Raw genomic sequence first — 12,698 nt, forward strand, 5'->3', positions numbered from 1 at the left:
GGGAGGGGAGGGGAGGGACATTCTCTGTTCTTCAATGTTTCATATATTAGATGTTAATTTCAAACATAAACTTGATATACATTCACAAAATTACTGGCAAGTTCACAACTATGAATCTGATTTACTGATGTGGTTCAGAATTGCATCACTAACTTAAGAGGGTACAGGACCAGGTCCTTACTTACATGTGCTTTCTTATGTAATCACAGCATTAAAAATACACTCCATAGAGTTTCAAGATGTTGTGTCACGCTATTGCTTACAAATGCGTGCAGAAGCTATACTGCAAGAGTAACAATGTCAGGAAATAGTACAAATGTGTGTCTAATAAAATCCAGAGTGCATTTTAAGGAACTGCTTTTTCTTTGTGAGATTAGTCTTTCCTCATAAGAAAACAACAAAACAAAAAAAAAACCAACAAAGTGTCCTAACCACAGTGCAGTCCTCAAGGAAGTTATTACACATGGTGTTCATATATCTTGGAAGAAAGCAATGTATAATCCCACATTCCTTTGTATCTCATCTACATAATTTAACTCTCCAGCTGATGATCAAGGAACAATGTTATAAATCACTAAGATGGTTGTTTGCTTTGTAAGAAGTTAATTTCTGGTTTATTACCTCTTGATACTTGGGTGAAAAATTATTTTTATTGAAATCGGATGTTTAGCCATTTCCACAAATATTTCATTACATTCCTCTGTTCCTTTCTTTGTGATCATCAATTTTTTTGCTTCTCTTTTTTATCTTCTGTGCATTTCTCTGTAGATGTTAAGGCCAGCCTTGATCTGAAACAGAACATATAGAGAGTTGGCTCATTTATTTAATTAATAATGAAGTAACTTATTTTGCATATAAAGTAGATACTTGCCACAACTAGTATCCCACTGGAATGGAACTCACACACTTTATCTATATGGCTAGATGCCTTAACTTTAAGGGTAGCTATCCTAAGATCTGGAATCCATCGATTTCCAAATACTTGTCTAGATGACAGTCCGCTGGAGTGGCGGCTCAGAGCATCCAGATTGTGCATAGGAAGATAAGCCCTTGATAATCTGTTAGTAAAGCACCATGGCTCACCTTTACCAGATCCAGTGTCCTCATGACATGAGAATAAGAGATCAGTCCAGCACTCAAGGTGCCAAGTAGATATAGGCCACTTCTTTCCTATCTCTACTCTCGGTCAGTAGTGCACTGTGCGCTGTAGCTGGAGAATGAACATGTTCTTGTGTGTAAAAATCACAGGGAAGGTAAGTCTGGATTGGAAAAGGAATTTCCAAGCACTATCCAAGTGCTGACAGAAGTGGAAGCCATGGAACCAAAAATGGAAAATTCCAGTGTCATATCATCTAACAGGAAACTGTCACAAAGCAACTGCTTTATATATATCTAGATCTAATTAAGTTATTCCACTGAATAAATAAGTAAGTAAACAGTGACATCCTTAAACTTCATGATTCATGATACTCAAATTTTTTTCCATTAAACATATGGACTATTCATCTTTCCTGTGCTGCCATTCCCTTGACAAAAGGCATAAAATGTTAAAAAAAATCACAGCTGCACATTCTGTCATTTGTCTTTTTCCTGTATGTGTGTTTGAAAGTAGCTTCCTCCCCTATGCTTCCCCATCACCCAGTTTCCTCTCAGATAACATATAGTTCCTAAAAATATGAATCTGACCTTAAATAAGAGAGAAAAGTTAAAAGGAGTTGGCAGGACTGGATCCATCTGGTCAATCATATGTTATAGATCTGTATTAAATGCTGAATTTAATCACTGAGTACATTACATATATGAGAATATTAAAAAATAGGAAAGAACCACAGGGAGATCATTGAATTGATATATCACAAACATAGTTCTGTAGACAAGTTTAATCTTTCCAATTAAATCTGAATCATGTCACTTTTTTGAAAGAAGAAAACATGACAAACTCATAAGCTGGAAACTATTCTGTCATAAAAGACACAAACCCCTACCGAAGACAAGGAGATCCTGGATGTAGTGAAGTCCTAATGATTTTTTTTTTTTTTTGCTTTAATATAGATGAGACTTCACCAGCAAATGTTCAGAGATCTTCAGGAGTTCATAAATAAATAAATAAATAAATAAATAAAAGGACAATCAAGCTTCTTATATTCTGAATAATAAATAAGAGCCAGCCATGATGCTAATCAACTTTGTCTTTCTAAAGTGCATAGTCTGTTGGAATAGAAAAAATTTTTTATGATGCTCTTAATTGCTAGTGCTGTAGTTTTGATTTGGGCTTTTTTCTCAAGACAGTTCAGCAGCAGTAGCAATAGGTGCAGACAGCTTTCTCACAGGATGAGCACCTTGAAATTGGGAAGGAAAAAGTGATCTTTTCCATAATCCTGGGTTTTCAAAACATGACAGAGCATGACTTTTTAGTTCTGATTTTTTAATTCACTTGCCACCACTAAATTTGTTCTCTTAAACTGAAAGTTCTTGTCCTATTTAAGAATAGTCAACCAAAAGGGACCTGATGTGAGAAGCTGGACTTTATGCTGCCATAACCTGAAATCATTGGTTTTACAACAGTCCAACTATATCTGCTAAACTAAACAAAACAAAAATGGTACTTGACACACCAGGGAAATGGAATTCTAAGTCCAAGAAAAATACTGAGTTTTTTTCTTTTTCAGTTCCCACTTATACTAGCCAAAAGCTTTATATTCCAGCTGGGCTGCCATGGACCTGGGGAGCCCTGGAGCTCTAATTGCTCTGAGAAGCCTCAGAATCAAAAAGCCTGGCATATCATCAAGTGAGCTGAAAGAAGCCAGGTAGGATGGGGAGATCATGCCTCTCAAAGCTTCCATGTTTTTGGCTAAGACGTATCCCTCCAGGTGGTCTACTGACAATCCTGAAGCTCAGAAAGGGGTTCTGCTAAGGAGACAGGGAAAGACATTTTAATCCATTAGAAATGTCTACATTCCTGCAAATAATTTAAGTAAATAAGCATTTTCCATTAAAGCAACATTCCATGTAAAAGTTTGCAGTTGATCTGAATGCTGCCTTCCTAATAGAAAACAAAAGCATACGGACGCTCACTATACTGCATCTCTACACTTGTTTTTCCTGCCCTCCTATGCTCTTTTTCCAATGCTGAGTACCAATTCATAACAAAACATACTCATATCTTATATTCTGCTTATTCTGTGTTTTGATTCTTCAACATTTCCTTTTATGAATCTTTTAATTCAGTGTTTTGCCTGAATAAGTTCTTTTAACTTGGAATTTTGGTCATGTTTGGTAAGGTCATCAGTTTGAGCATCTGTACTCCACTGCCTCCTTTCTGGATTTACTTTGTAGTCACTGTATGATATAAAAATATCTGCTGTACTAAGTAGACTTGCAAGACAGTCTAATGGATGTTGAACTAAGCTAGAATTCAAGAGCTTTTTTTTATACTACTTAGCATACACCTTGAACATTGGGCATCTGTAAAATGGAAATACCAGAGACTTTATATAAAGAGTGTTAAGATTTATGGATGAAAATTAGTATATAATCCATATTTATGGATGAAAAGTTATTGCTTTTTTTTTGTAATAACGGCAATATTAATTTTCATCTTGTGCTTCATTAATAATAAAGACATATCTAAGTTACTCAAATGAAAGCTATTTACAAGTAACAAATCTATTGCTGGTGGCTAAATTTGCTCTTCAGGTCTCAGAACCTCCATAAAAGCACTGAAGAATTCAGAAAAGGAAAAGTTTAAAAACTCTGAACAGGAGAAGGAACAATAACATGTTAATTAGTTCATGGTCTGTTTCATTCAGACAATCTCAAGTAGTTTACATACTTAAGAGAAGACAGTTTAATATTCACAACTTAGAAACTGCATTCCTATTAGAATCAAAAATATCAGTGTGCCTAAAACTCTGTAGAAACACTTAAAAAATAAACCCACGCTTTCAAACCTTGGAGGGCTAAAGCTCCTCTTCCAGAATATTGTATACTTGATTTTTGGAAAAGCTGAAGATCAAAAATTTCTACAATTTGGAGCAAAAATAAACATTATAAAAAATAGGGGTTAACATTTATCTGAACACCTAAATAGGATTTAAAATTTCTGACCAAACTACTTTTCTCTATGGAGACACCAGAATATATGTGTAACATATCATATGTTTTAATGAAACTAGGGTCAAAAAAATTAGCAAACTGCACTCTGATTTTATATTTCAGCAGCCCTCCAGAACGCCAAACTTCAGGAACAGTGCAAAGATAAAGCTTATATAACAAAATTTCCTCAAAACCAGTTCATGGCACCATGGTAGTTCTTTTTCACTCTATCTACTCCATGATGAGGTGCCAAGTGCATTTCAACTGATTCTCCCTGAGTAATAGTGGCTGAAACATCCAAGAAAACTGCAGAAATTTGTCAAATTCCCTTACATAGGTTTATTTCATTTTATATTCTTTTTTTCTTTTTAATAGAGCAAGAAAACTAAAAGGGAAACTTCTTTGGAAAGCCTTTAATTCATAAAAAATACTTGTGGGAAGTTGGTTAAGGTTGTTCAAAGCTTATGAATTTTGAAATCTATGAGAGACCTCGGTGAGGACTGTAGTATAAGAGCCTAATCGAAACAGGAGAAAAAGTGTGTGGTTGGGTTTTTTTCTCATTTTATTTTTTGTATCAATGAGAGTGTTAAGAACAGTACATTTATCCAGCTGGCACCCTGCACAAACAAACTAAGCAAGGTAGGGAATGTAGCATTTTACAATGTTTTGCCATTAGTGCTGTCATGATTTCTTGCCAAGAGATGGGAGTAAGAACTCACGCACTGACAGACAAAAACACACCTCACTGATTATCTTCAAATGCATCATTCAGAGCAATCAGGATTTACCAGTCTGCATGATTCCTTGGAGACAGCATTGTTTTTTTGATACTTTTCTCAAGTCACACAAATTGGACAGCACTGCTAATTGTCCCCACCTCACCCCAAGCAAGAATCTTTGTTATTGAGTTAATTCTTTATCAATTCTTCTTTAAATATTACAATAATTACGAAGAAGTGGTTCTTTAGATAATAGTAGCCTGCTTAGCAACAAGGACTCTTTACAACTGACTGCTATACCTGATAACCGTAATAAATGAAGTCGTGTTACTTCACAGCCAGAACTCACCTCACCAACAGGCAAACCATGGAGTTAGTTCCTTCCTGTCATAGATCATAATGGCAAGTAGAAGTTTTCAAAGAAAAATCAAATAGGGCAATGAATGTTGAACAATGAATGCACATTCATTGCTGTTGTTTCACAATAAATTCACTTTCCTAAACTTAAACTCATGAGAAAAGTTAATTTGCCAAGTCCAGTTCTAAGGGCTTAGTCTGGATTTGGCAATTTTACTTTTTATTCCCACTGAATTTGAAGGAAACATAGGGAACCTAAGAAATTGAAGACACAGTCATGTGCACCAACTTTTTGTAAATGAAGATATTGCAAAGTAATTAGTGTGGTTATGTGTGACATTTACACATTACTTCAATGTTCAATATCCTTTCAGTACCAGAGCAGGTTTTTTTTCTGCAGAGTAGAAAGAATTTAAATCTTTTATCTCCTGTTTCTATTACAAAATGTGCATTTTCTGATGTAATGATGGAAGTTTGATTTTATTCTTCTTTGTTGTTGCTTTTTTCACGTGGATAATCTTGAACTCCCTTATGCATCTTCCCAGGCATTGCCTTTAGCAGTACTGGCTTTTTGGGTGAATGCTGGGCTATTCCAACATGAAGAATGATGATGTTTATTGAATAACACTCTCAACTGTTTCACCTACTAGCTGTGACCAGGAGATATTTTCTTCTAGAGGCAAATTCAAATCCCAGAAAAATTTTGAAACCTTAGGCCTCAGGAAGATGACTTAAAAGCATTTTTTATTATTGTTCTGTCAGTTGCTATAGGTGATGAAATGCAGCAACATCAGACAATTCATTCTTTGCTCCAGGTGCAACTTAATATATGCCAGGAAGAAGTAATTCAGCACGTCGGTGGGCTTCACCACCTGCCTGACCCAACTTACTTAACTACTACCATAAATAGGAGTGACTCTGATTAAGCAGATGTACCTTCATTGTGTGTATGGCCAATTCTGGAGCCTTGTCAAAGAGCCCATGCAATGCCTCTGGGCTGCTTAAGTTCTACAATAGATAAAAGATCTCAGAAAGAGTTTTTGACAAAATTGTCATGTTCCCCAGATGCCAAGGAAGTTGTTCTTCCAGGCAGACTTCAACAAACTGACACAAGTAAAGACATTTGGGGTTGGCTCAGTTTATCTGTGGTTAGCCCAAAATGGCAGAAACCCATAAATCTAGAATCGGCAGTTTATCTGATTAACTGTTTGCAGTATAGTCAATATGTTAGAGGAAGCTAGATCATTTTACCTTTTTTAGTGAAAAGCATATTCCTTGAGCACAGCAAGGCTGTAATTTACCCTTAGTGCAAGCCTGTTATGAAGGCTTTTATTATTTAGAAAAAACTCAAGTGAGCATTTAGGGCTTTTGTGGTATTTTTACCTAAAGACAATGCTATCATTCCATATTATAGTGTGGTGATTTCCATTTGCTATTCAAAGTTACTTTAAATCTTCAAAAATCTGAATGTATGGATAATGCTCTTCGAATACATCTGTAACTTCAACAAGCCACACTGAAGTCAAACTAGCAATAAATGTTCCCTGACAGATCTCTTAGATGCCAAATTATATTCTGAAAGCATTTTTATAACCAAAGTCTGAACTCTGAAATAGGGGTTTACAACATAAAAAATTACAAAGGCAAAGCCAAATCCCTGCATCTGGATTCAGTGGGAGTGCCGTAAGGCACACATTCTACATTGAAGTCTATATGAATAAATGGTAAAAACCTACAGTAATGTAAATGTCTACAGAAGTATACAATTTTTTTCATGAGGAAAACAGAAGAAGAGGTACTAATAAGCATGAAATATTTTCTTAATATATCCACCTTTTTATCTTTTATTTTTCAAAGTATTTTTTTCTAAATTTATTGATGTAGTACTTGCTACTGAATTCCACATCTATGCTGATAGATCTAAGTCCTCTTCTAAATATGATCTGTAAATGTTGTTTGGAGTACATCATAGGAGAAAGTCAGGACTCTTGCTATATCTATCTCCATATTAAAGCAGCCAAATATTTTGTGTGCTTCTCTAGTACCAGCAGGAAAATGAATCAAATGTGGTCACTGTCCTAGAAGGACCCTGAAGTAGCATACTGCATGGGATTAGTATGGAACGGGATCTGCAGGTTGCCTGAACTCAGATTGCTCTCATGACTGCAGCACCTTACAGGCAAAGACATGGATAAGTAAAATGAAGTCAGGTAGAAAAGTGGCCATTTACTTGCCATTTGCCCCATGCTCACAGAAATAAGTTGCTTTCAGCTTGGCACTACTAAATATGTGCTTGCGATGCGTACTACAAAAACACAAAAATCACACACAGTATAGAAACTCTAATTTCTAATGTTCTGATCCACTAGATTTCATTTAGTCATTCATACTATGTAGATTTGTCTAATGCTGGACTTCTACAAACTTCTCAAGACTTCGTAAGTTACATCAAAACATAATCTAAAGCTGCCCTTATCTGCCCTGACATCCTGAGCTTGAGGAAAATATCCAGTCTTTTCTCTTGTTCACATTCTGCTATGCTATTTACACAGCTCACAACCAAAATGATTACAACTGTTCATTCTGTAAGACCATATGTAAGTGAAAGAACAAAGCTGATCATTGCTAAAATCCTCAAACCTCTAAAACTAAACATTGTTTTTGCCTTCTTCTGTTCAGTTCTCACAGAGGGCAATACAATGATGGTGGCCTATAGGAATCTTTAGAGATGGACAAACACAATTCATGATTTCTCAGAGTCAGTATTCCTGGGTTTGTGCTCAACAGAGTCTTATTTATGACTTGGCACAAACTATTCAAAACCTAATCGGTACAGCTACTCTTAGTGCTACAATAAATCAGCTTAGTACCATGCTTCGGGCCTTCCAGTTCGGGGTTTCAGACTTGCCTTCAGGCATGTAAAATACAGTGAGACTGAAGTGATTCTCTGTTAGCCCTAGATGCAGAGAAACATGTGTGAGAATACCAAAAGGGGTAGGAGAGGGTCTTGTTCAAATAAAATGTTTAGAAAAGTAGGGAAAACTGGAAGCAAAAACTTGAAGCTAGAAAACGGTTTCTAACTGGGTATGCTGGAGGAAAAGGTGTTCAGTGAAAGCAAGAGGGAGAAGAACTCTGATTAGTTTTCCAAACGACACTATTAAATTTATGAAAAAGGTTATGCATCAGGATACTCTGTGTAAATAGGAGGCTAAGTTCATTGGCATAACAGTCATCTGTGCTGATTAGTGAGGTAATGTGACATGACTGCAAACTGCAGCGTGTTTCAAGCACACATCAGAAAGGGTGTCAGCAGGACGCATCTTGAAGGGAGGCCTACTGCTGAGAGGTGAGTATTTGGGTCTGTGTTTCATTGGCAGAAAAAACTTGCACAGCTGAGCAGAGGATTGGCAGCAGAATGACAAAGTAAGATTTTGTTCTTCCATTTGAAATGTCATACTTCAGTATAAAATGAACGTCAGTGGCTGAAAAGGTTAAGATTGAGGAGGTGGAGAAACTTTTCACAATTTGCAATGGCAAACAATAAGAGTGCAGCCCATGGTCACCTCAGTAAAGGGAAGAAAAATCACGTGGAGAATGTTTACAGCACACTGCTATAGGGCCTTCTTGCATTTTTTTCCTTAGATGCCCTAATGAACTTGAATTCCTGGCTAAGGAAGGAAAGCAAAGGAAGTAAATTTCTCATCACCTCTTTTATTTCAGCCTTTATTTTGAAATGAGAGAATTATTTATTTTTCCTTCATCGATTCTCTAGCTGGCGACATAAAGAAGGGATTGTGGCACTGTTATGCTTGGTTTCATAGGTGTGGAAGCAACATACAAAATGCCAGGCAACAGTTTCCAGGTTATTACTCTCGAGTAGTTAACAGTCTGACAGAAGCATCCCGTGGCATTAAAAGAAGTTTCCTCTTCTCACCATTCTGCTGGGAGAAAAGGAATAGGAGGAGAGGAACAGAGTAAACTGCATTCAGTAAGAGGACACTAAATCTATTTCCTCAAATGTGTCTCTCAGTATAGATTGCAGCAGATACCTTCATTCATCCTCCTCGTCACAGTGCATCTTCCAATACCTCCACTTGTTAGCACTTTTCAGGGGCATATCTTTCACTGCCCCTTTTTTTGTCACTAAGAGAACAAAGTCAAAGCAGTGCTGTGTCTCTGGAGGTAACAAGAGAAATGGACTTGCCCTTCAGGTTTCCATCTGGATCACCTTTCAGATAAGCCAAGCACTGAAGCACTGGCTTGGGAAATCCAGGGACTTCAGTGCAGCTGTGGGAGGGTGGATGAATGCTTGTCTGGCCCATGTTCAGAGGCTGCCGGATGCAAGTCAGCCCAGAGGTGCGTGATGTGCCACAGTGTTAGCACAGCACTGTGCTCAAGCAAACAAGCTCTGCAGAAAGGCAGACATGGGATCAAGCTCACCCAACGACACAACTCATGTCTGGAGCTGGTCTGTATCCACAGTCCATAGGCTCCAGGCTGGCGGCAGCCACTCACCAGACATACCCAAAGGCTTGGGAAGCACGGACAGTCACGTGACATCTTTGTTTGCACTGGCTAAAGAAATGGCTCTAGTTTGCCTGTGCCAGCTGACTACCCACTGAGGCCGAGGTGGGCCAGTAATGTGATCTGTTATTAAGTCCCTTCTTCCGCTGCCTATGCTTTCTGCATACCTCAGTGAGTCATGGCCCATATTATTGCCTGCCCTCCCATACTGCTGACCCTCATTTTTCTTTATTTTATTAATCATCACTTACTCCAATTAGTTTGTGATATAAGTTGCCAGGCACCACAGTACAAACATGTGAAATGTCAAAAGCAAATAAAGGAAACCCTGGCACCGGCAATAATGTTAGCATGCTCTCCCAATACAAACACTCGGGGCCTGAAGACAAGCAGAGAACAAGTCACAACAGCACATGGTTATTATTTCTGTAGGTTAACAGCTTGTTTTTCTGCATCATAAAATTGAAAGCAGTCCATCAACTTTTCTAGAACTCCTCATTTTTCTGCTGGAAGTTAAACAAGGTCCTAATTCATCCAGAGAAATGTATTCCCGATTTTCTGCCAAGTAGTAAAAGCAAGAGTTAATCTATTACCAGCTCCAACTTAAGGTATTTAAAAACAGCTGCTTTTCCACATATGTACCACTCACTGGATTTTAGTCTTCTGGGCTCCATAATTCTGCTCTTCAGGAGACAGCTGGCAAAGCCAAATTGTTCATCAGGTATATCCATCAGTAAGATTGTGATGGCCAGCTCCTCTCTTCTCTGACTGGCAGCAAATGAAAGTCTTGAACTTCAGAAAGTCTATCCTGTTCAATAAACTAATGCTCAGTGATTTCCCTTTCCTTCCTTCTTCTATGAGGCCGCTTAAGGAAGGAAGCTGAGGCAGAAACCCTGCTCATCCCTGTGGGAGTGACAGCACTGAATGCAACCAGCAGAGAAGGAAGCTGTGTGCCATGTGAGCACGGGGCAGTACATGTTAACATGTCAGGAAGCAGAAGCTTGGGCAAGAAAAAGTAGCAACACGATGGCAAAACAACCCCAAACAGGAAGGCCTGAAGGCAAGGAGGAGATGTCTGAAGGAAAGTGTAGGAGGATCTCACTTGCTGAGCAGTGAGGTACTGGCACTGCAGCTGCAAGGACACAGCAGTAACAATCCCTGTTCTGGAAGGTTCAGAGAACAAAGATCAGTCAGTGAACCTCTGGGTGAAAGAGATACAAATCTTCCCACGTAAGCATAACCACATAAACCGACAGACATCGTATCCCCTCTTTGATATTCTCACCCACATGTTTAAATACTGTAAATAAATAATCATGGGGGCTCTCAGGAACCAGAAGCATTTATCTCTCAGCTCTCACTGTTGATTTTTGTCCTTTACAGTTACCACTTTCTGTGCTCCATTTTTGTATCTTTTGTGTGCTTTTAATTCCATGCCACCTTGAAAAACACAGTACTTGCTGATAAGATATGCAAGACTATGACTTAAGTAATCTCTTATTCTGAAAACTAGGTTATACTGAATTCTGTAAAATAAGGATAACACCACATTTCCCTACTTATCCTCACCTATTACAAAGGTAGTTGGTGACTTTATTAAAAAGTAAATACACAATTCCTCTTTTCAACAGAGAAATGATTCTTCAAAGTCTTCACAAACACATCCTGCCCCACTTTCACCCCAGACATTCAGCCCTGACGTCTGCATACCACCTGTGGCTCATGGTATAGGTGTGCTTCCTACAAACTACAATTGTACAGATTGCTAAGCTTGATAAACTTTGTTTCAGTCCTTGATTTGGTTTCCTTGATCAAACTTGTCAAAAATGTTTGGGTAGGAAAACTGGTGACAACCCTAGAAAAATCAAAACTTTATTCCTGACAGGGCAGCAGTGCTACAATAGCTTGACAACATCCTGCTTTGATGCTGGCTTCAACCTGGAGAAGGTACTTTCTAGGGTCAGCAGTGAACTAAATAACCACAAGGCCAGCAGTAGTAATGGAAGTTTCCTTCAAACACAGTTGATCTGAACAAAGCCAAAACATTTCACTCAGTGGAAAAAAAGGCAGTGAAAATAAGAAAAATAGCTCTATTAATACCCTTTCAGCTGGATTCCATAAGAAATGTACAATTTTGAAATAAAATAAATACATAATAGAGTTGGATGGTTTTTTTTGTTTTTTGTCAAAGTAGTCGGCTTTTAGTTCATGAACTGTTGATGTGATTTGCTGTTACAATTACTGTCACTGTTTACTGTTACATTATTTACTATTAATACACAAGCTATGGGTTGATATTCACATTGGCTTGTCTGAAAAACCATTTGTGTTAAAGATAGTGAGCATCACATTAGTGATTTAAATGCTGTTATTGATTTATATCACTAATATTTGTATTATTTTTTTATGATATAGTTCAAAAACTTACCCTCAAAGCTTAGCACAATTTTTTGAATGAAATCCCTTCTCAAATTTCAAATGCAAAGTAACAAAGTATTTACTACACAACCCTGGCTATCTGGACTTCCATGGCATGTTTTTTTCCAGTTCTAGCTGCACAGATTTCTGCATTTGCTTGGACCTCCTGTATGATTTATTTTGATTTCACTCATTTTCAGAATGAACATGCCATAGAATGAACGTTAAGTGTAAAGGGCTATCACAACTAAGTCAACTGTAACTTCCTCTAGGTATCACTGGAGCATTTGAATAGCTCCCCTCCCAGTAACAGAGACTGTATGCACAGTAATAACACTTATTTGCTATAAGCTACAAGAAAGAGAGACTAGAGCAAGCTGGTGTCTATCCAATGGTAGTAGGGTCAAAATGAGAAAGTTATTATGATAATGCTATTATTTTAAGCATAAAGACTGGAAAGTAACATTTCAGAAGCTGTTTAAATGATTTCATCAATAATACTAAGAGTAATAGCAACAGCAAAAGCAATAGCAATTAGTAATAATATACCTCCACATACTAGTTTTGGCTTGATAATGTATCAGA

At 37.5% G+C, this 12,698-nt stretch overlaps 1 long non-coding RNA gene across 1 annotated transcript in view; it reads right to left on the reverse strand.

Moving 5' to 3' along the window:
• The window catches only part of LOC110405682, a 16,628-nt gene extending 4,719 nt beyond the window's left edge, over positions 1-11,909 (reverse strand). Inside the window, exons 1-2 of the long non-coding RNA XR_002443046.1 lie at positions 10,345-11,909; positions 622-788 (exon numbers count right to left, since the gene is read on the reverse strand). This is a non-coding gene — a long non-coding RNA (uncharacterized LOC110405682). The remainder of the gene's footprint in view (positions 1-621; positions 789-10,344) is intronic.

The sequence above is a fragment of the Numida meleagris genome, chromosome 1 (genome assembly GCF_002078875.1).
Source record: "Numida meleagris isolate 19003 breed g44 Domestic line chromosome 1, NumMel1.0, whole genome shotgun sequence".
Lineage (NCBI taxonomy): Eukaryota > Metazoa > Chordata > Aves > Galliformes > Numididae > Numida > Numida meleagris.